Source organism: Clavelina lepadiformis, chromosome 4, assembly GCF_947623445.1.
Source record: "Clavelina lepadiformis chromosome 4, kaClaLepa1.1, whole genome shotgun sequence".
Lineage (NCBI taxonomy): Eukaryota > Metazoa > Chordata > Ascidiacea > Aplousobranchia > Clavelinidae > Clavelina > Clavelina lepadiformis.
This window is the reverse complement of record NC_135243.1, coordinates 17,225,348-17,248,782: the sequence shown is the minus strand read 5'-3', so window position 1 is coordinate 17,248,782 and position 23,435 is coordinate 17,225,348. Positions and strand designations below refer to the sequence as shown.

Below are 23,435 nucleotides of genomic sequence, written 5' to 3'. Positions count from 1 at the left end.
TAATACAAACAAGAGTATCCCACCAGGGTGGGAGATGGGCCGAAGCAGCAGGTACTGCAATAGCTGCACAACCCTCAAACGAGCAGGCGCAAGCGCCTAGCGTCGTTCACCGTTCAAAAATCCGTTTAATCGAAGAGCAGTTCAATGAACTGCGTCCCAGGGATTAAACTGAGAAGAACAGATACTACACTTGATCTTAGCTCTTGAGAGCCGAGAAGCGATACCTCTAAATCTTCCCGGACTCTTTTTATTCTTCTCAAAATCCTCCTCGACCTCCAAACGTTCCTATATCGCCCGCCACAAGACGCCAAACTGACGAACTCAACCAGCCAGCAGACAGACGACAATCTTCTGGCCGCCGCCCAGTCACATGATTTGCTGCTTGATGGTTATTGGACCGTGACAGTGGAGATATTTTGTGTCTATCCCGTGGAGGCCATTTCTTGCATTTTTCAGCTTTTTGCTATCAAACTGGGAAATACCCTAAAACGATCGCTTTCATTAGTACTCACAACAAATGTAGTAACAGCAGCAGCAGCACAGTTGACTTGAAGAAACTTTCACAAGATAAATCGGGGATTTATCCATTTTATCAAACCATTCCTGCTGTCACACAGGGCCGACAGTCAATTTCTCATTTTACCCGTGACGCAGGTGTACAACATTTATCCCATAGACATTAATCGATCGTTTGACATCGATCAATCCATCCGCCCATCGTCTTCTTTTTTTTTTTTTTTTTTTTCCCCTCCTTCTCCTCCTCTTCTTCTTTTCCTCAGACTACTTTAATACAAACAAGAGTATCCCACCAGGGTGGGAGATGGGCCGAAGCAGCAGGTACTGCAATAGCTGCACAACCCTCAAACGAGCAGGCGCAAGCGCCTAGCGTCGTTCACCGTTCAAAAATCCGTTTAATCGAAGAGCAGTTCAATGAACTGCGTCCCAGGGATTAAACTGAGAAGAACAGATACTACACTTGATCTTAGCTCTTGAGAGCCGAGAAGCGATACCTCTAAATCTTCCCGGACTCTTTTTATTCTTCTCAAAATCCTCCTCGACCTCCAAACGTTCCTATATCGCCCGCCACAAGACGCCAAACTGACGAACTCAACCAGCCAGCAGACAGACGACAATCTTCTGGCCGCCGCCCAGTCACATGATTTGCTGCTTGATGGTTATTGGACCGTGACAGTGGAGATATTTTGTGTCTATCCCGTGGAGGCCATTTCTTGCATTTTTCAGCTTTTTGCTATCAAACTGGGAAATACCCTAAAACGATCGCTTTCATTAGTACTCACAACAAATGTAGTAACAGCAGCAGCAGCACAGTTGACTTGAAGAAACTTTCACAAGATAAATCGGGGATTTATCCATTTTATCAAACCATTCCTGCTGTCACACAGGGCCGACAGTCAATTTCTCATTTTACCCGTGACGCAGGTGTACAACATTTATCCCATAGACATTAATCGATCGTTTGACATCGATCAATCCATCCGCCCATCGTCTTCTTTTTTTTTTTTTTTTTTTTCCCCTCCTTCTCCTCCTCTTCTTCTTTTCCTCAGACTACTTTAATACAAACAAGAGTATCCCACCAGGGTGGGAGATGGGCCGAAGCAGCAGGTACTGCAATAGCTGCACAACCCTCAAACGAGCAGGCGCAAGCGCCTAGCGTCGTTCACCGTTCAAAAATCCGTTTAATCGAAGAGCAGTTCAATGAACTGCGTCCCAGGGATTAAACTGAGAAGAACAGATACTACACTTGATCTTAGCTCTTGAGAGCCGAGAAGCGATACCTCTAAATCTTCCCGGACTCTTTTTATTCTTCTCAAAATCCTCCTCGACCTCCAAACGTTCCTATATCGCCCGCCACAAGACGCCAAACTGACGAACTCAACCAGCCAGCAGACAGACGACAATCTTCTGGCCGCCGCCCAGTCACATGATTTGCTGCTTGATGGTTATTGGACCGTGACAGTGGAGATATTTTGTGTCTATCCCGTGGAGGCCATTTCTTGCATTTTTCAGCTTTTTGCTATCAAACTGGGAAATACCCTAAAACGATCGCTTTCATTAGTACTCACAACAAATGTAGTAACAGCAGCAGCAGCACAGTTGACTTGAAGAAACTTTCACAAGATAAATCGGGGATTTATCCATTTTATCAAACCATTCCTGCTGTCACACAGGGCCGACAGTCAATTTCTCATTTTACCCGTGACGCAGGTGTACAACATTTATCCCATAGACATTAATCGATCGTTTGACATCGATCAATCCATCCGCCCATCGTCTTCTTTTTTTTTTTTTTTTTTTTCCCCTCCTTCTCCTCCTCTTCTTCTTTTCCTCAGACTACTTTAATACAAACAAGAGTATCCCACCAGGGTGGGAGATGGGCCGAAGCAGCAGGTACTGCAATAGCTGCACAACCCTCAAACGAGCAGGCGCAAGCGCCTAGCGTCGTTCACCGTTCAAAAATCCGTTTAATCGAAGAGCAGTTCAATGAACTGCGTCCCAGGGATTAAACTGAGAAGAACAGATACTACACTTGATCTTAGCTCTTGAGAGCCGAGAAGCGATACCTCTAAATCTTCCCGGACTCTTTTTATTCTTCTCAAAATCCTCCTCGACCTCCAAACGTTCCTATATCGCCCGCCACAAGACGCCAAACTGACGAACTCAACCAGCCAGCAGACAGACGACAATCTTCTGGCCGCCGCCCAGTCACATGATTTGCTGCTTGATGGTTATTGGACCGTGACAGTGGAGATATTTTGTGTCTATCCCGTGGAGGCCATTTCTTGCATTTTTCAGCTTTTTGCTATCAAACTGGGAAATACCCTAAAACGATCGCTTTCATTAGTACTCACAACAAATGTAGTAACAGCAGCAGCAGCACAGTTGACTTGAAGAAACTTTCACAAGATAAATCGGGGATTTATCCATTTTATCAAACCATTCCTGCTGTCACACAGGGCCGACAGTCAATTTCTCATTTTACCCGTGACGCAGGTGTACAACATTTATCCCATAGACATTAATCGATCGTTTGACATCGATCAATCCATCCGCCCATCGTCTTCTTTTTTTTTTTTTTTTTTTTCCCCTCCTTCTCCTCCTCTTCTTCTTTTCCTCAGACTACTTTAATACAAACAAGAGTATCCCACCAGGGTGGGAGATGGGCCGAAGCAGCAGGTACTGCAATAGCTGCACAACCCTCAAACGAGCAGGCGCAAGCGCCTAGCGTCGTTCACCGTTCAAAAATCCGTTTAATCGAAGAGCAGTTCAATGAACTGCGTCCCAGGGATTAAACTGAGAAGAACAGATACTACACTTGATCTTAGCTCTTGAGAGCCGAGAAGCGATACCTCTAAATCTTCCCGGACTCTTTTTATTCTTCTCAAAATCCTCCTCGACCTCCAAACGTTCCTATATCGCCCGCCACAAGACGCCAAACTGACGAACTCAACCAGCCAGCAGACAGACGACAATCTTCTGGCCGCCGCCCAGTCACATGATTTGCTGCTTGATGGTTATTGGACCGTGACAGTGGAGATATTTTGTGTCTATCCCGTGGAGGCCATTTCTTGCATTTTTCAGCTTTTTGCTATCAAACTGGGAAATACCCTAAAACGATCGCTTTCATTAGTACTCACAACAAATGTAGTAACAGCAGCAGCAGCACAGTTGACTTGAAGAAACTTTCACAAGATAAATCGGGGATTTATCCATTTTATCAAACCATTCCTGCTGTCACACAGGGCCGACAGTCAATTTCTCATTTTACCCGTGACGCAGGTGTACAACATTTATCCCATAGACATTAATCGATCGTTTGACATCGATCAATCCATCCGCCCATCGTCTTCTTTTTTTTTTTTTTTTTTTTCCCCTCCTTCTCCTCCTCTTCTTCTTTTCCTCAGACTACTTTAATACAAACAAGAGTATCCCACCAGGGTGGGAGATGGGCCGAAGCAGCAGGTACTGCAATAGCTGCACAACCCTCAAACGAGCAGGCGCAAGCGCCTAGCGTCGTTCACCGTTCAAAAATCCGTTTAATCGAAGAGCAGTTCAATGAACTGCGTCCCAGGGATTAAACTGAGAAGAACAGATACTACACTTGATCTTAGCTCTTGAGAGCCGAGAAGCGATACCTCTAAATCTTCCCGGACTCTTTTTATTCTTCTCAAAATCCTCCTCGACCTCCAAACGTTCCTATATCGCCCGCCACAAGACGCCAAACTGACGAACTCAACCAGCCAGCAGACAGACGACAATCTTCTGGCCGCCGCCCAGTCACATGATTTGCTGCTTGATGGTTATTGGACCGTGACAGTGGAGATATTTTGTGTCTATCCCGTGGAGGCCATTTCTTGCATTTTTCAGCTTTTTGCTATCAAACTGGGAAATACCCTAAAACGATCGCTTTCATTAGTACTCACAACAAATGTAGTAACAGCAGCAGCAGCACAGTTGACTTGAAGAAACTTTCACAAGATAAATCGGGGATTTATCCATTTTATCAAACCATTCCTGCTGTCACACAGGGCCGACAGTCAATTTCTCATTTTACCCGTGACGCAGGTGTACAACATTTATCCCATAGACATTAATCGATCGTTTGACATCGATCAATCCATCCGCCCATCGTCTTCTTTTTTTTTTTTTTTTTTTTCCCCTCCTTCTCCTCCTCTTCTTCTTTTCCTCAGACTACTTTAATACAAACAAGAGTATCCCACCAGGGTGGGAGATGGGCCGAAGCAGCAGGTACTGCAATAGCTGCACAACCCTCAAACGAGCAGGCGCAAGCGCCTAGCGTCGTTCACCGTTCAAAAATCCGTTTAATCGAAGAGCAGTTCAATGAACTGCGTCCCAGGGATTAAACTGAGAAGAACAGATACTACACTTGATCTTAGCTCTTGAGAGCCGAGAAGCGATACCTCTAAATCTTCCCGGACTCTTTTTATTCTTCTCAAAATCCTCCTCGACCTCCAAACGTTCCTATATCGCCCGCCACAAGACGCCAAACTGACGAACTCAACCAGCCAGCAGACAGACGACAATCTTCTGGCCGCCGCCCAGTCACATGATTTGCTGCTTGATGGTTATTGGACCGTGACAGTGGAGATATTTTGTGTCTATCCCGTGGAGGCCATTTCTTGCATTTTTCAGCTTTTTGCTATCAAACTGGGAAATACCCTAAAACGATCGCTTTCATTAGTACTCACAACAAATGTAGTAACAGCAGCAGCAGCACAGTTGACTTGAAGAAACTTTCACAAGATAAATCGGGGATTTATCCATTTTATCAAACCATTCCTGCTGTCACACAGGGCCGACAGTCAATTTCTCATTTTACCCGTGACGCAGGTGTACAACATTTATCCCATAGACATTAATCGATCGTTTGACATCGATCAATCCATCCGCCCATCGTCTTCTTTTTTTTTTTTTTTTTTTTCCCCTCCTTCTCCTCCTCTTCTTCTTTTCCTCAGACTACTTTAATACAAACAAGAGTATCCCACCAGGGTGGGAGATGGGCCGAAGCAGCAGGTACTGCAATAGCTGCACAACCCTCAAACGAGCAGGCGCAAGCGCCTAGCGTCGTTCACCGTTCAAAAATCCGTTTAATCGAAGAGCAGTTCAATGAACTGCGTCCCAGGGATTAAACTGAGAAGAACAGATACTACACTTGATCTTAGCTCTTGAGAGCCGAGAAGCGATACCTCTAAATCTTCCCGGACTCTTTTTATTCTTCTCAAAATCCTCCTCGACCTCCAAACGTTCCTATATCGCCCGCCACAAGACGCCAAACTGACGAACTCAACCAGCCAGCAGACAGACGACAATCTTCTGGCCGCCGCCCAGTCACATGATTTGCTGCTTGATGGTTATTGGACCGTGACAGTGGAGATATTTTGTGTCTATCCCGTGGAGGCCATTTCTTGCATTTTTCAGCTTTTTGCTATCAAACTGGGAAATACCCTAAAACGATCGCTTTCATTAGTACTCACAACAAATGTAGTAACAGCAGCAGCAGCACAGTTGACTTGAAGAAACTTTCACAAGATAAATCGGGGATTTATCCATTTTATCAAACCATTCCTGCTGTCACACAGGGCCGACAGTCAATTTCTCATTTTACCCGTGACGCAGGTGTACAACATTTATCCCATAGACATTAATCGATCGTTTGACATCGATCAATCCATCCGCCCATCGTCTTCTTTTTTTTTTTTTTTTTTTTCCCCTCCTTCTCCTCCTCTTCTTCTTTTCCTCAGACTACTTTAATACAAACAAGAGTATCCCACCAGGGTGGGAGATGGGCCGAAGCAGCAGGTACTGCAATAGCTGCACAACCCTCAAACGAGCAGGCGCAAGCGCCTAGCGTCGTTCACCGTTCAAAAATCCGTTTAATCGAAGAGCAGTTCAATGAACTGCGTCCCAGGGATTAAACTGAGAAGAACAGATACTACACTTGATCTTAGCTCTTGAGAGCCGAGAAGCGATACCTCTAAATCTTCCCGGACTCTTTTTATTCTTCTCAAAATCCTCCTCGACCTCCAAACGTTCCTATATCGCCCGCCACAAGACGCCAAACTGACGAACTCAACCAGCCAGCAGACAGACGACAATCTTCTGGCCGCCGCCCAGTCACATGATTTGCTGCTTGATGGTTATTGGACCGTGACAGTGGAGATATTTTGTGTCTATCCCGTGGAGGCCATTTCTTGCATTTTTCAGCTTTTTGCTATCAAACTGGGAAATACCCTAAAACGATCGCTTTCATTAGTACTCACAACAAATGTAGTAACAGCAGCAGCAGCACAGTTGACTTGAAGAAACTTTCACAAGATAAATCGGGGATTTATCCATTTTATCAAACCATTCCTGCTGTCACACAGGGCCGACAGTCAATTTCTCATTTTACCCGTGACGCAGGTGTACAACATTTATCCCATAGACATTAATCGATCGTTTGACATCGATCAATCCATCCGCCCATCGTCTTCTTTTTTTTTTTTTTTTTTTTCCCCTCCTTCTCCTCCTCTTCTTCTTTTCCTCAGACTACTTTAATACAAACAAGAGTATCCCACCAGGGTGGGAGATGGGCCGAAGCAGCAGGTACTGCAATAGCTGCACAACCCTCAAACGAGCAGGCGCAAGCGCCTAGCGTCGTTCACCGTTCAAAAATCCGTTTAATCGAAGAGCAGTTCAATGAACTGCGTCCCAGGGATTAAACTGAGAAGAACAGATACTACACTTGATCTTAGCTCTTGAGAGCCGAGAAGCGATACCTCTAAATCTTCCCGGACTCTTTTTATTCTTCTCAAAATCCTCCTCGACCTCCAAACGTTCCTATATCGCCCGCCACAAGACGCCAAACTGACGAACTCAACCAGCCAGCAGACAGACGACAATCTTCTGGCCGCCGCCCAGTCACATGATTTGCTGCTTGATGGTTATTGGACCGTGACAGTGGAGATATTTTGTGTCTATCCCGTGGAGGCCATTTCTTGCATTTTTCAGCTTTTTGCTATCAAACTGGGAAATACCCTAAAACGATCGCTTTCATTAGTACTCACAACAAATGTAGTAACAGCAGCAGCAGCACAGTTGACTTGAAGAAACTTTCACAAGATAAATCGGGGATTTATCCATTTTATCAAACCATTCCTGCTGTCACACAGGGCCGACAGTCAATTTCTCATTTTACCCGTGACGCAGGTGTACAACATTTATCCCATAGACATTAATCGATCGTTTGACATCGATCAATCCATCCGCCCATCGTCTTCTTTTTTTTTTTTTTTTTTTTCCCCTCCTTCTCCTCCTCTTCTTCTTTTCCTCAGACTACTTTAATACAAACAAGAGTATCCCACCAGGGTGGGAGATGGGCCGAAGCAGCAGGTACTGCAATAGCTGCACAACCCTCAAACGAGCAGGCGCAAGCGCCTAGCGTCGTTCACCGTTCAAAAATCCGTTTAATCGAAGAGCAGTTCAATGAACTGCGTCCCAGGGATTAAACTGAGAAGAACAGATACTACACTTGATCTTAGCTCTTGAGAGCCGAGAAGCGATACCTCTAAATCTTCCCGGACTCTTTTTATTCTTCTCAAAATCCTCCTCGACCTCCAAACGTTCCTATATCGCCCGCCACAAGACGCCAAACTGACGAACTCAACCAGCCAGCAGACAGACGACAATCTTCTGGCCGCCGCCCAGTCACATGATTTGCTGCTTGATGGTTATTGGACCGTGACAGTGGAGATATTTTGTGTCTATCCCGTGGAGGCCATTTCTTGCATTTTTCAGCTTTTTGCTATCAAACTGGGAAATACCCTAAAACGATCGCTTTCATTAGTACTCACAACAAATGTAGTAACAGCAGCAGCAGCACAGTTGACTTGAAGAAACTTTCACAAGATAAATCGGGGATTTATCCATTTTATCAAACCATTCCTGCTGTCACACAGGGCCGACAGTCAATTTCTCATTTTACCCGTGACGCAGGTGTACAACATTTATCCCATAGACATTAATCGATCGTTTGACATCGATCAATCCATCCGCCCATCGTCTTCTTTTTTTTTTTTTTTTTTTTCCCCTCCTTCTCCTCCTCTTCTTCTTTTCCTCAGACTACTTTAATACAAACAAGAGTATCCCACCAGGGTGGGAGATGGGCCGAAGCAGCAGGTACTGCAATAGCTGCACAACCCTCAAACGAGCAGGCGCAAGCGCCTAGCGTCGTTCACCGTTCAAAAATCCGTTTAATCGAAGAGCAGTTCAATGAACTGCGTCCCAGGGATTAAACTGAGAAGAACAGATACTACACTTGATCTTAGCTCTTGAGAGCCGAGAAGCGATACCTCTAAATCTTCCCGGACTCTTTTTATTCTTCTCAAAATCCTCCTCGACCTCCAAACGTTCCTATATCGCCCGCCACAAGACGCCAAACTGACGAACTCAACCAGCCAGCAGACAGACGACAATCTTCTGGCCGCCGCCCAGTCACATGATTTGCTGCTTGATGGTTATTGGACCGTGACAGTGGAGATATTTTGTGTCTATCCCGTGGAGGCCATTTCTTGCATTTTTCAGCTTTTTGCTATCAAACTGGGAAATACCCTAAAACGATCGCTTTCATTAGTACTCACAACAAATGTAGTAACAGCAGCAGCAGCACAGTTGACTTGAAGAAACTTTCACAAGATAAATCGGGGATTTATCCATTTTATCAAACCATTCCTGCTGTCACACAGGGCCGACAGTCAATTTCTCATTTTACCCGTGACGCAGGTGTACAACATTTATCCCATAGACATTAATCGATCGTTTGACATCGATCAATCCATCCGCCCATCGTCTTCTTTTTTTTTTTTTTTTTTTTCCCCTCCTTCTCCTCCTCTTCTTCTTTTCCTCAGACTACTTTAATACAAACAAGAGTATCCCACCAGGGTGGGAGATGGGCCGAAGCAGCAGGTACTGCAATAGCTGCACAACCCTCAAACGAGCAGGCGCAAGCGCCTAGCGTCGTTCACCGTTCAAAAATCCGTTTAATCGAAGAGCAGTTCAATGAACTGCGTCCCAGGGATTAAACTGAGAAGAACAGATACTACACTTGATCTTAGCTCTTGAGAGCCGAGAAGCGATACCTCTAAATCTTCCCGGACTCTTTTTATTCTTCTCAAAATCCTCCTCGACCTCCAAACGTTCCTATATCGCCCGCCACAAGACGCCAAACTGACGAACTCAACCAGCCAGCAGACAGACGACAATCTTCTGGCCGCCGCCCAGTCACATGATTTGCTGCTTGATGGTTATTGGACCGTGACAGTGGAGATATTTTGTGTCTATCCCGTGGAGGCCATTTCTTGCATTTTTCAGCTTTTTGCTATCAAACTGGGAAATACCCTAAAACGATCGCTTTCATTAGTACTCACAACAAATGTAGTAACAGCAGCAGCAGCACAGTTGACTTGAAGAAACTTTCACAAGATAAATCGGGGATTTATCCATTTTATCAAACCATTCCTGCTGTCACACAGGGCCGACAGTCAATTTCTCATTTTACCCGTGACGCAGGTGTACAACATTTATCCCATAGACATTAATCGATCGTTTGACATCGATCAATCCATCCGCCCATCGTCTTCTTTTTTTTTTTTTTTTTTTTCCCCTCCTTCTCCTCCTCTTCTTCTTTTCCTCAGACTACTTTAATACAAACAAGAGTATCCCACCAGGGTGGGAGATGGGCCGAAGCAGCAGGTACTGCAATAGCTGCACAACCCTCAAACGAGCAGGCGCAAGCGCCTAGCGTCGTTCACCGTTCAAAAATCCGTTTAATCGAAGAGCAGTTCAATGAACTGCGTCCCAGGGATTAAACTGAGAAGAACAGATACTACACTTGATCTTAGCTCTTGAGAGCCGAGAAGCGATACCTCTAAATCTTCCCGGACTCTTTTTATTCTTCTCAAAATCCTCCTCGACCTCCAAACGTTCCTATATCGCCCGCCACAAGACGCCAAACTGACGAACTCAACCAGCCAGCAGACAGACGACAATCTTCTGGCCGCCGCCCAGTCACATGATTTGCTGCTTGATGGTTATTGGACCGTGACAGTGGAGATATTTTGTGTCTATCCCGTGGAGGCCATTTCTTGCATTTTTCAGCTTTTTGCTATCAAACTGGGAAATACCCTAAAACGATCGCTTTCATTAGTACTCACAACAAATGTAGTAACAGCAGCAGCAGCACAGTTGACTTGAAGAAACTTTCACAAGATAAATCGGGGATTTATCCATTTTATCAAACCATTCCTGCTGTCACACAGGGCCGACAGTCAATTTCTCATTTTACCCGTGACGCAGGTGTACAACATTTATCCCATAGACATTAATCGATCGTTTGACATCGATCAATCCATCCGCCCATCGTCTTCTTTTTTTTTTTTTTTTTTTTCCCCTCCTTCTCCTCCTCTTCTTCTTTTCCTCAGACTACTTTAATACAAACAAGAGTATCCCACCAGGGTGGGAGATGGGCCGAAGCAGCAGGTACTGCAATAGCTGCACAACCCTCAAACGAGCAGGCGCAAGCGCCTAGCGTCGTTCACCGTTCAAAAATCCGTTTAATCGAAGAGCAGTTCAATGAACTGCGTCCCAGGGATTAAACTGAGAAGAACAGATACTACACTTGATCTTAGCTCTTGAGAGCCGAGAAGCGATACCTCTAAATCTTCCCGGACTCTTTTTATTCTTCTCAAAATCCTCCTCGACCTCCAAACGTTCCTATATCGCCCGCCACAAGACGCCAAACTGACGAACTCAACCAGCCAGCAGACAGACGACAATCTTCTGGCCGCCGCCCAGTCACATGATTTGCTGCTTGATGGTTATTGGACCGTGACAGTGGAGATATTTTGTGTCTATCCCGTGGAGGCCATTTCTTGCATTTTTCAGCTTTTTGCTATCAAACTGGGAAATACCCTAAAACGATCGCTTTCATTAGTACTCACAACAAATGTAGTAACAGCAGCAGCAGCACAGTTGACTTGAAGAAACTTTCACAAGATAAATCGGGGATTTATCCATTTTATCAAACCATTCCTGCTGTCACACAGGGCCGACAGTCAATTTCTCATTTTACCCGTGACGCAGGTGTACAACATTTATCCCATAGACATTAATCGATCGTTTGACATCGATCAATCCATCCGCCCATCGTCTTCTTTTTTTTTTTTTTTTTTTTCCCCTCCTTCTCCTCCTCTTCTTCTTTTCCTCAGACTACTTTAATACAAACAAGAGTATCCCACCAGGGTGGGAGATGGGCCGAAGCAGCAGGTACTGCAATAGCTGCACAACCCTCAAACGAGCAGGCGCAAGCGCCTAGCGTCGTTCACCGTTCAAAAATCCGTTTAATCGAAGAGCAGTTCAATGAACTGCGTCCCAGGGATTAAACTGAGAAGAACAGATACTACACTTTTTTTTTTTTTTTTTTTTTTTCTAACGATATTAAAATTCAATAATAAAGAAAAAAACAATATAGTTTTCGGGTTTAACAAGCAGGAAAGAAAATATTTTGCGGATTAAATTGAGATTTCACATTTGGGAAATTCCAAGGAGACGTGGTCATAATATGGTAAGTCCGATATACAATAAATGAGAAAATATAAGCACAGTAGGTTATAGGTGATGTAGAAACACATTTCCATGCATAAGAACGACAATAGAGCATTGATATTCCAATCCGTAATTTTTCCAGTTAAAACCAGTAAAAATTAAAATAGTTATTATGAATTATATGAATTTTGCCGAAATTATATGATTTGAGAAGTGATTGCATTAGGGGAATCCCAGGAAAAAGCCGGTACGGTTTTTGATTAGGCCAAGATTGGGAGAGGTTAATACATGTTACACATACATTTATCAGTAAAAAACAGTTAATAATATGGATTACCATTATGAGGTTGCATGTTTCATGTATTATATATTGGTTAAAAGGATAATTCAGTGTTTTAAACCGGTTTTTCCCAGGTTATAGGTGGCAATTGAGAATTTTAGATATGGTATATATAGTACACATATTTACATATATATACACATATTTATGAGCAAAATACAGGTAGTAATATAGTTTACCGGCGTGGGGTTGCATGTTTCATGTACAACATCATGTCCAGTAGGATATTCCAGTGTTTTTGATCAGTTTTTTTCAGGTTGTAAGTTGTAATTGATGATTTAGTTATGGGTGGAGTTCATGCATGGTGTTGTTTCATCATTTTGGATTGTAAAGGCATTGCAAATGGATTATCATCATCATGGTTGGTTTCAGTATAAGTAGAGTAATGTTCATTTCGTTGTGCAGTCCATGAAGAAGTTTGAGAAGTTGTTGAAGATGATGAATTTTCAGGTTTCAGGTAATTACAATAAGTATATACATATTATGTTAAGTTTCATAATTTATGATGAAAGTAGATAAAAAAAAGAGGGGGTTATGTAGTTATGGTATACATTTCAGAATAAAGAGTACATTTACAATAAGATATGTTTTACAGTAGACAAAAAAAACAAATGGATATTTGCAAAAGTTTAAGAGGGGGCATCGAAAAATTTCTAGGCCTAGTTGTGTGATAAAATATAGTTTCTATAATGAGGGGGGAAGTTATATTTAGTGGGTTTTGGGGGTGAAAGAAGTAAGTACATTATATAACGAAGGGTGAGAATTGTATAGATTAGAGGTGTAGAATAAGCAGAGTCTTCTTCTTGTTTATCTTGAGTTTGTTGTTGGTGGGCGAGAGGAGAGTTCAATCTTCCAGGAGATAATGTCTTTTAAATTTTGTTCGAATTTTCCAGAGGATGCTGTTGGTTGTCGTAGTTTTGTCTGTCATGTAGGAATTTTCTTCATCTAGGGCTTCTTTATGTGCTATAAGGGTTGATTTGAAAATGTTCAGATAGTGTAGGATTTTTTCCGAGTCTTTGGTATCTTTTTGAAAGCTATTGTAGAGAATTAAATTTTGGTGGAGAGGGGTATTTATTGTAAACCATTGTAGTAAATCTGATTGAATGTGAGAGAGAATTTCTTTGGCTATGGGGCATTCAATTAATACATGGGTGATGTCATCTTTCTGAGATTTGCAGAATTTGCAGTCTGTTAAACGAATTTCTTGCTTTGAAGTTGTGAATAATTTCTTCTTCTTGTAAAAGGATCCCCAGAGAAAGCCTCGATGGGCGATCAGATATGAATGGCTTCTTTGCATTAGTGTTGGTGTCCATTTTCTTGTATTTTTTAGGTTTATATTTTTCCATGAGATCATGTTTTGCTGCTGACTGTAAATTATGGAGGGAGATTGGTGGTCGTTTAGGATTAGCTGGTATAAGGTCTTCTGATTGTATTCTTCGAGTAGCATAATCTTTTTGTTATTATTGGCCTGATCATAAATGTCCAGAGTCTTTGTCCAGGTAAAATTTGGTTGTGGTCTGTATTTGATGGCATTTGAAAAAAGATTTGGAGCAATTTTCATTAGTTTGGTCCCAATATTGTGTTTTGCCCAATTTGAAAAGAAACTGTTTTTATTATTTTCTGAGGATAGACGTTTTATTTTGTACAGGAAGGCTGATTGGATCCGGGACTGGGCATGTAGGATTTGGAGACCTCCTTGTTTGAAAGGGGCGATCAGTTTTCTTCTGGCTAAAGGTTCTAATCTTCTGGGATACCAAAGGAATTTGAAAATAAGGTTGGAGATTGAATTTCGAATTTTACTTGGTGGTATAAATAGTGTTGCTGTCCGCATGATGTGAGGTAGAAAGAGGGAGTTTATAATATATTTTCTTCCGAGAATTGAGAGTCTTCTTGTTTTATGAAGGTTGTTTAATTTCTTGAGGGTGCATAGAGTTTTTTCCCAGTTGAGAGTAGCAGAGTCTTCTGTCAGTGAAAAGGTGATTCCGAGAATTGTTATTGTAGCGGCGATTGGAATGTTTGGAAATTTCTGACTGATTTGAGTTTTTAATTTGTCTGTTGATATATAGAACATGGATTTGTTTTCATTCAGCTTGAGTCCGGAAAAATGACTAAACTTTTTGATGATTTTCAGAGCTTCTGCAACTGTGGATGTATTCTTGGCCAAAAGGATTGTATCGTCTGCGTATTGTTGAAGGTTGAGATGAACAGATCGTACTGTTGGGCAGTTCGGAAGAGGAACATTCGAGATTTTAAGGGCCAACACATTGGTGACTATGGTAAATATCAGCATGCTGAGTGGGCATCCTTGTCGGACGCCGCAAGAGATTGTGATTCCTTGAGAGAGACCGTGTGCAGTCTGAATGAAAGCGAGGGGTTTGTCATAAATTATTTTGATCCAGTTTACTATGGAACTGGGTATATTCATTTTGTTGAGAAGTCTAATAAAGAAATTGTGGTTCACTTTATCGAAAGCTTTGGTAAAATCTAATTTTAAAATGGCTAGTCCGTCTTGATTGTCCTTTTCTTGTTCCAGTGCCGCTTGGATGTTGAGGAGAATGGTGTCTATTGATCTTCCGGGGATACCGCATTGTTGGGTGTCTAGAATAAAATTTGTCACAAGAGGGGTAAGTCTATTTTTTAGTATTATACTGAGAATTTTATAGTCCATATTGAGAATAGATATGGGTCTCCAGTTTTTGATTAGTAGTTTGTTTCCAGATTTTGGGATAAGACGAATGATTGCGGATCGCTGTGACTCAGTCAAGCTGGAGCTGAAATAACAGTTGTTAAAATTTTCTTGAAGGAGGGGTGCCAAGATTTCCGAAAAATGTTGATAAAAGCGGGCAGTGAGGCCATCCAATCCAGGTGAGGAGTCTTTATTTAGGCGTATTATAGCTGCTTTGACTTCTGAGATGTGTATAAATGGGGAGGGTGTTGTTTGGGAATCAGGTGGTAGTGAAGGAATGCTTGATAGGTAATGGGATAGTTCTTCTTCTTCGTCGATGTGGTTTTGGTTGTCATTTTTGGTCCATAAATGGGTGTAGAATTCATGAATGGTATTTTGAATTGATATAGGATTATTGGTGATGGAATCTTCGTCGGTTTCGTCTAATTGTAATTGGTTGATGTTTAGTTTCCGTTGTTTTTTTTTTTCCATTAATTTAAAAATTTGGGAAGGGGCTTCGTTGTCGGTGACAGCTGTGATTCTGGCTCTGATTCGGTCTCCATTGTGTAGTTCTTCTTGTAATCTTTGTATTTTCTGCTTAATTTGGATGATTTCTTGGTTTGACTGTGGGAGGAGGTTGACGTTGAGAGTTTCCAGTTTGCTTTGATGATTGTTTATGATTGTTTGAATTTTCTTTTTCTTCCTGCTGGCCAGGTGAATAATGATTCTTTTGATATTTTTTTTGAGCATTTCCCACCACATTAGTGGATGCTTCGCATGGAGAGGTTTTTTTGCAAAAAGGAGAATTTCATTCTTTAGTTGTTTACATATATGTGGGTCTTCCAGTAGGGAGTCGTTCAGTTTCCAGTGTGTTTTTTTATATTGACAGTTGGGTCTTGAGTGAGATGTTTGAAGTGAGATTAGGTTTCCAAAGATGTGATCCGAGAGATGCGCTGTGGAGATATATATTGATTGTTGAAGTTTGGATGTCAGAGATTTACTGCAATAGATTCTATCTATTCTGGTGCTGGCTTTTGCGGTGATGTATGAGTAACTTTTTTGATTTGGGTGGAGAAGACGGAAGGAGTCGACGATGTCAAGTAGTTGTATACATTCTGTCATTTTCCTGTGGTCATTTCGGATGGTAATTTTGTTAATTGTGTCATTGTTTTCCAGAACGAAGTTGAAATCTCCTAGCCAGATGATGTCGACATGGGGGGTGGCGATGAGGTGTTGGTAGATGTCTTCCAGTTGTTGAATTCTTTCTATGGACGAGGAGGAGGAAGTACCAGAGGTAAGATAAGAGTTGACAATTATGATTGCCTTGCTGTCAATTTCTAATTTAATCATTTGTGAACGGTATTTCGAGATAATTTCGTGATGTTTGACCTGTGAAGCTACATTATTCGGTATTATTAAGACTGTTCCAGCTTTGAAATATTTATTTCTCTCTCTTTTGTCTGGGGCATTGGTAAAAACAGTCAGATTGTTTCTTGTTTGCCAGATCCGGAGTTGTTTTTCGTCAATTCTGTGGGCTTCCTGAATAGCCAAAATGTCGATGTGATATTTTCGGATGAAGAAGGGGATATGCTGAAGGGATTTGGTAAGTCCATTGCAGTTTATTGTGGTTAAGGTTAGAGAATTGTCCATGTTTTTGATTGTCGTCATCGGATTTAGTTACCTGATACAAAATGTTCTTGGTATGCGTGTTTAAGATTTCTTGCTTTTGGGTTTACTCCCATGTTTCAATTTCTTCGAAGTTGTTGGATTGTGAATGGGGGAGCGTTTTCCTTGAGATCCTTTCAGCTGCCTTTCGGCTTCGGAGGTGTCTAGTGGAGAGACAGTCTGAAAGTCAGTAGAGCTGTTGGACTCGTCTGAAGTGGATGGTTTTTCGGTTTCTGAATTAACAATGGCGGTGGTGGCATGAATTTTGGGTGTTTTGGATCTTGTTTGGGTTTGTTCTGGTGCGGGGTCTTTTTTTTCTTCTTTTTCTTCTTCTGTAACTGTAACTGGAGGCGTTGCTTGAGGGTTGGGTTGATCCGTCGGACCAGTGGATGATGTAGAGGTTTGTTTGGATGTTTTTTGTTTATTTCCCCATGTTGAGTTAGGGGAGAGAGCAGAATTGCCTGAGGCGGAGGGTTGCTTTTTATTTTTTATTTTTTTGCAGGTTTCGATTCGGTGACCGAAGTTTCTGCAGTAAGCACATTTCAGGATAGGAGATCCCGGAAGAGAAATTGATACGGCTTGCCCGTTGATGAAGATTTGATTAGGAAGTAGGTCTTCTTTGAGTTCGTCTATTTGAATGTGAAGATATTCATTATGAAATTGAGGGAAACCCTTGTGTGAACCAAATTTGTATCTTCGTAGATTGCCCCAGTTTCTGGATTGGACAAGATGAATGATCTCCTCATCTGGGATGTCGAGGGGGACCGGGTACAGCGTGACCGTGGTCGGAGGAGGAGCTGGTTCCTCCACCCACATGGAGAACGAAGCACCATTTGTTTTGGTTATAACTTGTTGCATTGCGAATTTTGTTTTCATCTGTTTTATGAGATGTTTGGAGTCGTCATCTGATTTGAATGTAATTGAGTAAATCTGCTCTTTATAATTCACTTGGGTCATGCCAAAGATGTTTTGCGATAGGTAGCATAAGGGACCGTCATCTGTGAACAGCTCCATAAATGTGGTTATATCAAATGTTTCAGAAACTTCTTCCTTGTCAAAATGGCACAGAAGCGTACGCGTTTGTTTAAAAAACACCATAATTGATTTCTATGGTTTGATAAATGGGGGTTTCCCTCAGAATAATGGCGGGAAAATGGGTGCAAGTTAGGCCTAGAAGGTCTAGGTTCAAGAAGCCTTGAAAAGGCACTTAAACGTAGGCCTACGGTTAAAAGGTCAGGTTTTCCAGAGACTACACCGTGAAAACAGCCTATCTACCAAGTTTCAAAACTTGGGAGAGGCCAGAACCTGAACTGTGAGTGATTGAAAAAAAAGCCGGCAAATTTGTCGGTTTTTTGGCTATAGCTCTAAAAAGAGCTTTTTGCTAATAACTGAATAAACTTTCTGTGAGAAAGTTTTAGCTGATCGGTTTAAAAAGATTTTAAACTATAACTGGCTGCCTAAAACTGCCTAATAGATGAGATTAGCTTAGATACAGTTTTGGACCTGAGGAGCTCGAAAAACACGTCCGAACCCGACAGATACTACACTTGATCTTAGCTCTTGAGAGCCGAGAAGCGATACCTCTAAATCTTCCCGGACTCTTTTTATTCTTCTCAAAATCCTCCTCGACCTCCAAACGTTCCTATATCGCCCGCCACAAGACGCCAAACTGACGAACTCAACCAGCCAGCAGACAGACGACAATCTTCTGGCCGCCGCCCAGTCACATGATTTGCTGCTTGATGGTTATTGGACCGTGACAGTGGAGATATTTTGTGTCTATCCCGTGGAGGCCATTTCTTGCATTTTTCAGCTTTTTGCTATCAAACTGGGAAATACCCTAAAACGATCGCTTTCATTAGTACTCACAACAAATGTAGTAACAGCAGCAGCAGCACAGTTGACTTGAAGAAACTTTCACAAGATAAATCGGGGATTTATCCATTTTATCAAACCATTCCTGCTGTCACACAGGGCCGACAGTCAATTTCTCATTTTACCCGTGACGCAGGTGTACAACATTTATCCCATAGACATTAATCGATCGTTTGACATCGATCAATCCATCCGCCCATCGTCTTCTTTTTTTTTTTTTTTTTTTTCCCCTCCTTCTCCTCCTCTTCTTCTTTTCCTCAGACTACTTTAATACAAACAAGAGTATCCCACCAGGGTGGGAGATGGGCCGAAGCAGCAGGTACTGCAATAGCTGCACAACCCTCAAACGAGCAGGCGCAAGCGCCTAGCGTCGTTCACCGTTCAAAAATCCGTTTAATCGAAGAGCAGTTCAATGAACTGCGTCCCAGGGATTAAACTGAGAAGAACAGATACTACACTTGATCTTAGCTCTTGAGAGCCGAGAAGCGATACCTCTAAATCTTCCCGGACTCTTTTTATTCTTCTCAAAATCCTCCTCGACCTCCAAACGTTCCTATATCGCCCGCCACAAGACGCCAAACTGACGAACTCAACCAGCCAGCAGACAGACGACAATCTTCTGGCCGCCGCCCAGTCACATGATTTGCTGCTTGATGGTTATTGGACCGTGACAGTGGAGATATTTTGTGTCTATCCCGTGGAGGCCATTTCTTGCATTTTTCAGCTTTTTGCTATCAAACTGGGAAATACCCTAAAACGATCGCTTTCATTAGTACTCACAACAAATGTAGTAACAGCAGCAGCAGCACAGTTGACTTGAAGAAACTTTCACAAGATAAATCGGGGATTTATCCATTTTATCAAACCATTCCTGCTGTCACACAGGGCCGACAGTCAATTTCTCATTTTACCCGTGACGCAGGTGTACAACATTTATCCCATAGACATTAATCGATCGTTTGACATCGATCAATCCATCCGCCCATCGTCTTCTTTTTTTTTTTTTTTTTTTTCCCCTCCTTCTCCTCCTCTTCTTCTTTTCCTCAGACTACTTTAATACAAACAAGAGTATCCCACCAGGGTGGGAGATGGGCCGAAGCAGCAGGTACTGCAATAGCTGCACAACCCTCAAACGAGCAGGCGCAAGCGCCTAGCGTCGTTCACCGTTCAAAAATCCGTTTAATCGAAGAGCAGTTCAATGAACTGCGTCCCAGGGATTAAACTGAGAAGAACAGATACTACACTTGATCTTAGCTCTTGAGAGCCGAGAAGCGATACCTCTAAATCTTCCCGGACTCTTTTTATTCTTCTCAAAATCCTCCTCGACCTCCAAACGTTCCTATATCGCCCGCCACAAGACGCCAAACTGACGAACTCAACCAGCCAGCAGACAGACGACAATCTTCTGGCCGCCGCCCAGTCACATGATTTGCTGCTTGATGGTTATTGGACCGTGACAGTGGAGATATTTTGTGTCTATCCCGTGGAGGCCATTTCTTGCATTTTTCAGCTTTTTGCTATCAAACTGGGAAATACCCTAAAACGATCGCTTTCATTAGTACTCACAACAAATGTAGTAACAGCAGCAGCAGCACAGTTGACTTGAAGAAACTTTCACAAGATAAATCGGGGATTTATCCATTTTATCAAACCATTCCTGCTGTCACACAGGGCCGACAGTCAATTTCTCATTTTACCCGTGACGCAGGTGTACAACATTTATCCCATAGACATTAATCGATCGTTTGACATCGATCAATCCATCCGCCCATCGTCTTCTTTTTTTTTTTTTTTTTTTTCCCCTCCTTCTCCTCCTCTTCTTCTTTTCCTCAGACTACTTTAATACAAACAAGAGTATCCCACCAGGGTGGGAGATGGGCCGAAGCAGCAGGTACTGCAATAGCTGCACAACCCTCAAACGAGCAGGCGCAAGCGCCTAGCGTCGTTCACCGTTCAAAAATCCGTTTAATCGAAGAGCAGTTCAATGAACTGCGTCCCAGGGATTAAACTGAGAAGAACAGATACTACACTTTTTTTTTTTTTTTTTTTTTCATTGAGCAGTGATGAGGTCGGCGTTCGCCTTCCCCCCCCCTGCCAAGTGGAGGATTTGGGGTATAAGAGAGCTAGGGGTCTCCTCTGCCTATCTTCCAATAAGCAAGGGATTTCCTAACCTTGATGACTTCTCGTTTGCTCACAAGTGCTACGAGCAGGGGCAAGCCGAAACCCCGGTGAAAGGTGGAAGGTGGTATGTTCGGGAAAGGGAACCAAACTCGGCGGCATCAACCGAGACCCTTTCTACATCAGTAAACTGATGGACCACTACACTTGATCTTAGCTCTTGAGAGCCGAGAAGCGATACCTCTAAATCTTCCCGGACTCTTTTTATTCTTCTCAAAATCCTCCTCGACCTCCAAACGTTCCTATATCGCCCGCCACAAGACGCCAAACTGACGAACTCAACCAGCCAGCAGACAGACGACAATCTTCTGGCCGCCGCCCAGTCACATGATTTGCTGCTTGATGGTTATTGGACCGTGACAGTGGAGATATTTTGTGTCTATCCCGTGGAGGCCATTTCTTGCATTTTTCAGCTTTTTGCTATCAAACTGGGAAATACCCTAAAACGATCGCTTTCATTAGTACTCACAACAAATGTAGTAACAGCAGCAGCAGCACAGTTGACTTGAAGAAACTTTCACAAGATAAATCGGGGATTTATCCATTTTATCAAACCATTCCTGCTGTCACACAGGGCCGACAGTCAATTTCTCATTTTACCCGTGACGCAGGTGTACAACATTTATCCCATAGACATTAATCGATCGTTTGACATCGATCAATCCATCCGCCCATCGTCTTCTTTTTTTTTTTTTTTTTTTTCCCCTCCTTCTCCTCCTCTTCTTCTTTTCCTCAGACTACTTTAATACAAACAAGAGTATCCCACCAGGGTGGGAGATGGGCCGAAGCAGCAGGTACTGCAATAGCTGCACAACCCTCAAACGAGCAGGCGCAAGCGCCTAGCGTCGTTCACCGTTCAAAAATCCGTTTAATCGAAGAGCAGTTCAATGAACTGCGTCCCAGGGATTAAACTGAGAAGAACAGATACTACACTTGATCTTAGCTCTTGAGAGCCGAGAAGCGATACCTCTAAATCTTCCCGGACTCTTTTTATTCTTCTCAAAATCCTCCTCGACCTCCAAACGTTCCTATATCGCCCGCCACAAGACGCCAAACTGACGAACTCAACCAGCCAGCAGACAGACGACAATCTTCTGGCCGCCGCCCAGTCACATGATTTGCTGCTTGATGGTTATTGGACCGTGACAGTGGAGATATTTTGTGTCTATCCCGTGGAGGCCATTTCTTGCATTTTTCAGCTTTTTGCTATCAAACTGGGAAATACCCTAAAACGATCGCTTTCATTAGTACTCACAACAAATGTAGTAACAGCAGCAGCAGCACAGTTGACTTGAAGAAACTTTCACAAGATAAATCGGGGATTTATCCATTTTATCAAACCATTCCTGCTGTCACACAGGGCCGACAGTCAATTTCTCATTTTACCCGTGACGCAGGTGTACAACATTTATCCCATAGACATTAATCGATCGTTTGACATCGATCAATCCATCCGCCCATCGTCTTCTTTTTTTTTTTTTTTTTTTTCCCCTCCTTCTCCTCCTCTTCTTCTTTTCCTCAGACTACTTTAATACAAACAAGAGTATCCCACCAGGGTGGGAGATGGGCCGAAGCAGCAGGTACTGCAATAGCTGCACAACCCTCAAACGAGCAGGCGCAAGCGCCTAGCGTCGTTCACCGTTCAAAAATCCGTTTAATCGAAGAGCAGTTCAATGAACTGCGTCCCAGGGATTAAACTGAGAAGAACAGATACTACACTTGATCTTAGCTCTTGAGAGCCGAGAAGCGATACCTCTAAATCTTCCCGGACTCTTTTTATTCTTCTCAAAATCCTCCTCGACCTCCAAACGTTCCTATATCGCCCGCCACAAGACGCCAAACTGACGAACTCAACCAGCCAGCAGACAGACGACAATCTTCTGGCCGCCGCCCAGTCACATGATTTGCTGCTTGATGGTTATTGGACCGTGACAGTGGAGATATTTTGTGTCTATCCCGTGGAGGCCATTTCTTGCATTTTTCAGCTTTTTGCTATCAAACTGGGAAATACCCTAAAACGATCGCTTTCATTAGTACTCACAACAAATGTAGTAACAGCAGCAGCAGCACAGTTGACTTGAAGAAACTTTCACAAGATAAATCGGGGATTTATCCATTTTATCAAACCATTCCTGCTGTCACACAGGGCCGACAGTCAATTTCTCATTTTACCCGTGACGCAGGTGTACAACATTTATCCCATAGACATTAATCGATCGTTTGACATCGATCAATCCATCCGCCCATCGTCTTCTTTTTTTTTTTTTTTTTTTTCCCCTCCTTCTCCTCCTCTTCTTCTTTTCCTCAGACTACTTTAATACAAACAAGAGTATCCCACCAGGGTGGGAGATGGGCCGAAGCAGCAGGTACTGCAATAGCTGCACAACCCTCAAACGAGCAGGCGCAAGCGCCTAGCGTCGTTCACCGTTCAAAAATCCGTTTAATCGAAGAGCAGTTCAATGAACTGCGTCCCAGGGATTAAACTGAGAAGAACAGATACTACACTTGATCTTAGCTCTTGAGAGCCGAGAAGCGATACCTCTAAATCTTCCCGGACTCTTTTTATTCTTCTCAAAATCCTCCTCGACCTCC

At 43.0% G+C, this 23,435-nt stretch overlaps 1 long non-coding RNA gene, 21 other non-coding genes and 1 pseudogene across 28 annotated transcripts; 1 reads left to right on the top strand and 22 right to left on the bottom strand.

Moving 5' to 3' along the window:
• Positions 1 to 29: 29 nt before the first annotated feature.
• LOC143457689 (U2 spliceosomal RNA) lies at positions 30 to 222 on the bottom strand. The gene has a single exon (XR_013117372.1). It is a non-coding gene; the product is annotated as a U2 spliceosomal RNA (small nuclear RNA).
• A 593-nt stretch (positions 223 to 815) lies between these two features.
• On the bottom strand, positions 816 to 1,008 carry LOC143457687 (U2 spliceosomal RNA). The gene has a single exon (XR_013117371.1). It is a non-coding gene; the product is annotated as a U2 spliceosomal RNA (small nuclear RNA).
• A 593-nt stretch (positions 1,009 to 1,601) lies between these two features.
• On the bottom strand, positions 1,602 to 1,794 carry LOC143457686 (U2 spliceosomal RNA). The gene has a single exon (XR_013117370.1). It is a non-coding gene; the product is annotated as a U2 spliceosomal RNA (small nuclear RNA).
• A 593-nt stretch (positions 1,795 to 2,387) lies between these two features.
• On the bottom strand, positions 2,388 to 2,580 carry LOC143457684 (U2 spliceosomal RNA). Its single transcript, XR_013117368.1, has one exon. It is a non-coding gene; the product is annotated as a U2 spliceosomal RNA (small nuclear RNA).
• Positions 2,581 to 3,173: 593 nt separating this feature from the next.
• Positions 3,174 to 3,366, bottom strand: LOC143457683 (U2 spliceosomal RNA). The gene has a single exon (XR_013117367.1). It is a non-coding gene; the product is annotated as a U2 spliceosomal RNA (small nuclear RNA).
• A 593-nt stretch (positions 3,367 to 3,959) lies between these two features.
• Positions 3,960 to 4,152, bottom strand: LOC143457682 (U2 spliceosomal RNA). Its single transcript, XR_013117366.1, has one exon. It is a non-coding gene; the product is annotated as a U2 spliceosomal RNA (small nuclear RNA).
• A 593-nt stretch (positions 4,153 to 4,745) lies between these two features.
• Positions 4,746 to 4,938, bottom strand: LOC143457681 (U2 spliceosomal RNA). Its single transcript, XR_013117365.1, has one exon. It is a non-coding gene; the product is annotated as a U2 spliceosomal RNA (small nuclear RNA).
• A 593-nt stretch (positions 4,939 to 5,531) lies between these two features.
• LOC143457680 (U2 spliceosomal RNA) lies at positions 5,532 to 5,724 on the bottom strand. The gene has a single exon (XR_013117364.1). It is a non-coding gene; the product is annotated as a U2 spliceosomal RNA (small nuclear RNA).
• Positions 5,725 to 6,317: 593 nt separating this feature from the next.
• LOC143457679 (U2 spliceosomal RNA) lies at positions 6,318 to 6,510 on the bottom strand. The gene has a single exon (XR_013117363.1). It is a non-coding gene; the product is annotated as a U2 spliceosomal RNA (small nuclear RNA).
• A 593-nt stretch (positions 6,511 to 7,103) lies between these two features.
• On the bottom strand, positions 7,104 to 7,296 carry LOC143457678 (U2 spliceosomal RNA). Its single transcript, XR_013117362.1, has one exon. It is a non-coding gene; the product is annotated as a U2 spliceosomal RNA (small nuclear RNA).
• A 593-nt stretch (positions 7,297 to 7,889) lies between these two features.
• On the bottom strand, positions 7,890 to 8,082 carry LOC143457676 (U2 spliceosomal RNA). Its single transcript, XR_013117361.1, has one exon. It is a non-coding gene; the product is annotated as a U2 spliceosomal RNA (small nuclear RNA).
• A 593-nt stretch (positions 8,083 to 8,675) lies between these two features.
• On the bottom strand, positions 8,676 to 8,868 carry LOC143457675 (U2 spliceosomal RNA). Its single transcript, XR_013117360.1, has one exon. It is a non-coding gene; the product is annotated as a U2 spliceosomal RNA (small nuclear RNA).
• A 593-nt stretch (positions 8,869 to 9,461) lies between these two features.
• Positions 9,462 to 9,654, bottom strand: LOC143457674 (U2 spliceosomal RNA). The gene has a single exon (XR_013117359.1). It is a non-coding gene; the product is annotated as a U2 spliceosomal RNA (small nuclear RNA).
• A 593-nt stretch (positions 9,655 to 10,247) lies between these two features.
• Positions 10,248 to 10,440, bottom strand: LOC143457672 (U2 spliceosomal RNA). The gene has a single exon (XR_013117357.1). It is a non-coding gene; the product is annotated as a U2 spliceosomal RNA (small nuclear RNA).
• A 593-nt stretch (positions 10,441 to 11,033) lies between these two features.
• Positions 11,034 to 11,226, bottom strand: LOC143457670 (U2 spliceosomal RNA). The gene has a single exon (XR_013117356.1). It is a non-coding gene; the product is annotated as a U2 spliceosomal RNA (small nuclear RNA).
• Positions 11,227 to 11,819: 593 nt separating this feature from the next.
• LOC143457889 (U2 spliceosomal RNA) lies at positions 11,820 to 12,042 on the bottom strand (annotated as a pseudogene).
• A 340-nt stretch (positions 12,043 to 12,382) lies between these two features.
• LOC143451579 (uncharacterized) lies at positions 12,383 to 17,737 on the top strand. Of its 7 annotated transcripts, none has more exons than XR_013114871.1 (11): positions 12,383 to 12,917; positions 14,109 to 14,234; positions 14,364 to 14,436; positions 14,592 to 14,833; positions 14,994 to 15,084; positions 15,179 to 15,325; positions 16,302 to 16,419; positions 16,630 to 16,728; positions 16,886 to 17,190; positions 17,293 to 17,398; positions 17,493 to 17,737. It is a non-coding gene; the product is annotated as an uncharacterized LOC143451579 (long non-coding RNA). The 7 variants fall into 7 exon arrangements; XR_013114874.1 differs by lacking the exon at positions 16,886 to 17,190 and adding an exon at positions 16,015 to 16,225 and having other exon boundaries at positions 12,386 to 12,917; XR_013114875.1 differs by having other exon boundaries at positions 12,395 to 12,917.
• A 1,225-nt stretch (positions 17,738 to 18,962) lies between these two features.
• On the bottom strand, positions 18,963 to 19,155 carry LOC143457669 (U2 spliceosomal RNA). Its single transcript, XR_013117355.1, has one exon. It is a non-coding gene; the product is annotated as a U2 spliceosomal RNA (small nuclear RNA).
• A 593-nt stretch (positions 19,156 to 19,748) lies between these two features.
• On the bottom strand, positions 19,749 to 19,941 carry LOC143457668 (U2 spliceosomal RNA). The gene has a single exon (XR_013117354.1). It is a non-coding gene; the product is annotated as a U2 spliceosomal RNA (small nuclear RNA).
• A 593-nt stretch (positions 19,942 to 20,534) lies between these two features.
• On the bottom strand, positions 20,535 to 20,730 carry LOC143457909 (U2 spliceosomal RNA). Its single transcript, XR_013117565.1, has one exon. It is a non-coding gene; the product is annotated as a U2 spliceosomal RNA (small nuclear RNA).
• An 885-nt stretch (positions 20,731 to 21,615) lies between these two features.
• On the bottom strand, positions 21,616 to 21,808 carry LOC143457667 (U2 spliceosomal RNA). The gene has a single exon (XR_013117353.1). It is a non-coding gene; the product is annotated as a U2 spliceosomal RNA (small nuclear RNA).
• Positions 21,809 to 22,401: 593 nt separating this feature from the next.
• Positions 22,402 to 22,594, bottom strand: LOC143457666 (U2 spliceosomal RNA). The gene has a single exon (XR_013117352.1). It is a non-coding gene; the product is annotated as a U2 spliceosomal RNA (small nuclear RNA).
• Positions 22,595 to 23,187: 593 nt separating this feature from the next.
• Positions 23,188 to 23,380, bottom strand: LOC143457665 (U2 spliceosomal RNA). Its single transcript, XR_013117351.1, has one exon. It is a non-coding gene; the product is annotated as a U2 spliceosomal RNA (small nuclear RNA).
• Between the last annotated feature and the right edge of the window lie 55 nt (positions 23,381 to 23,435).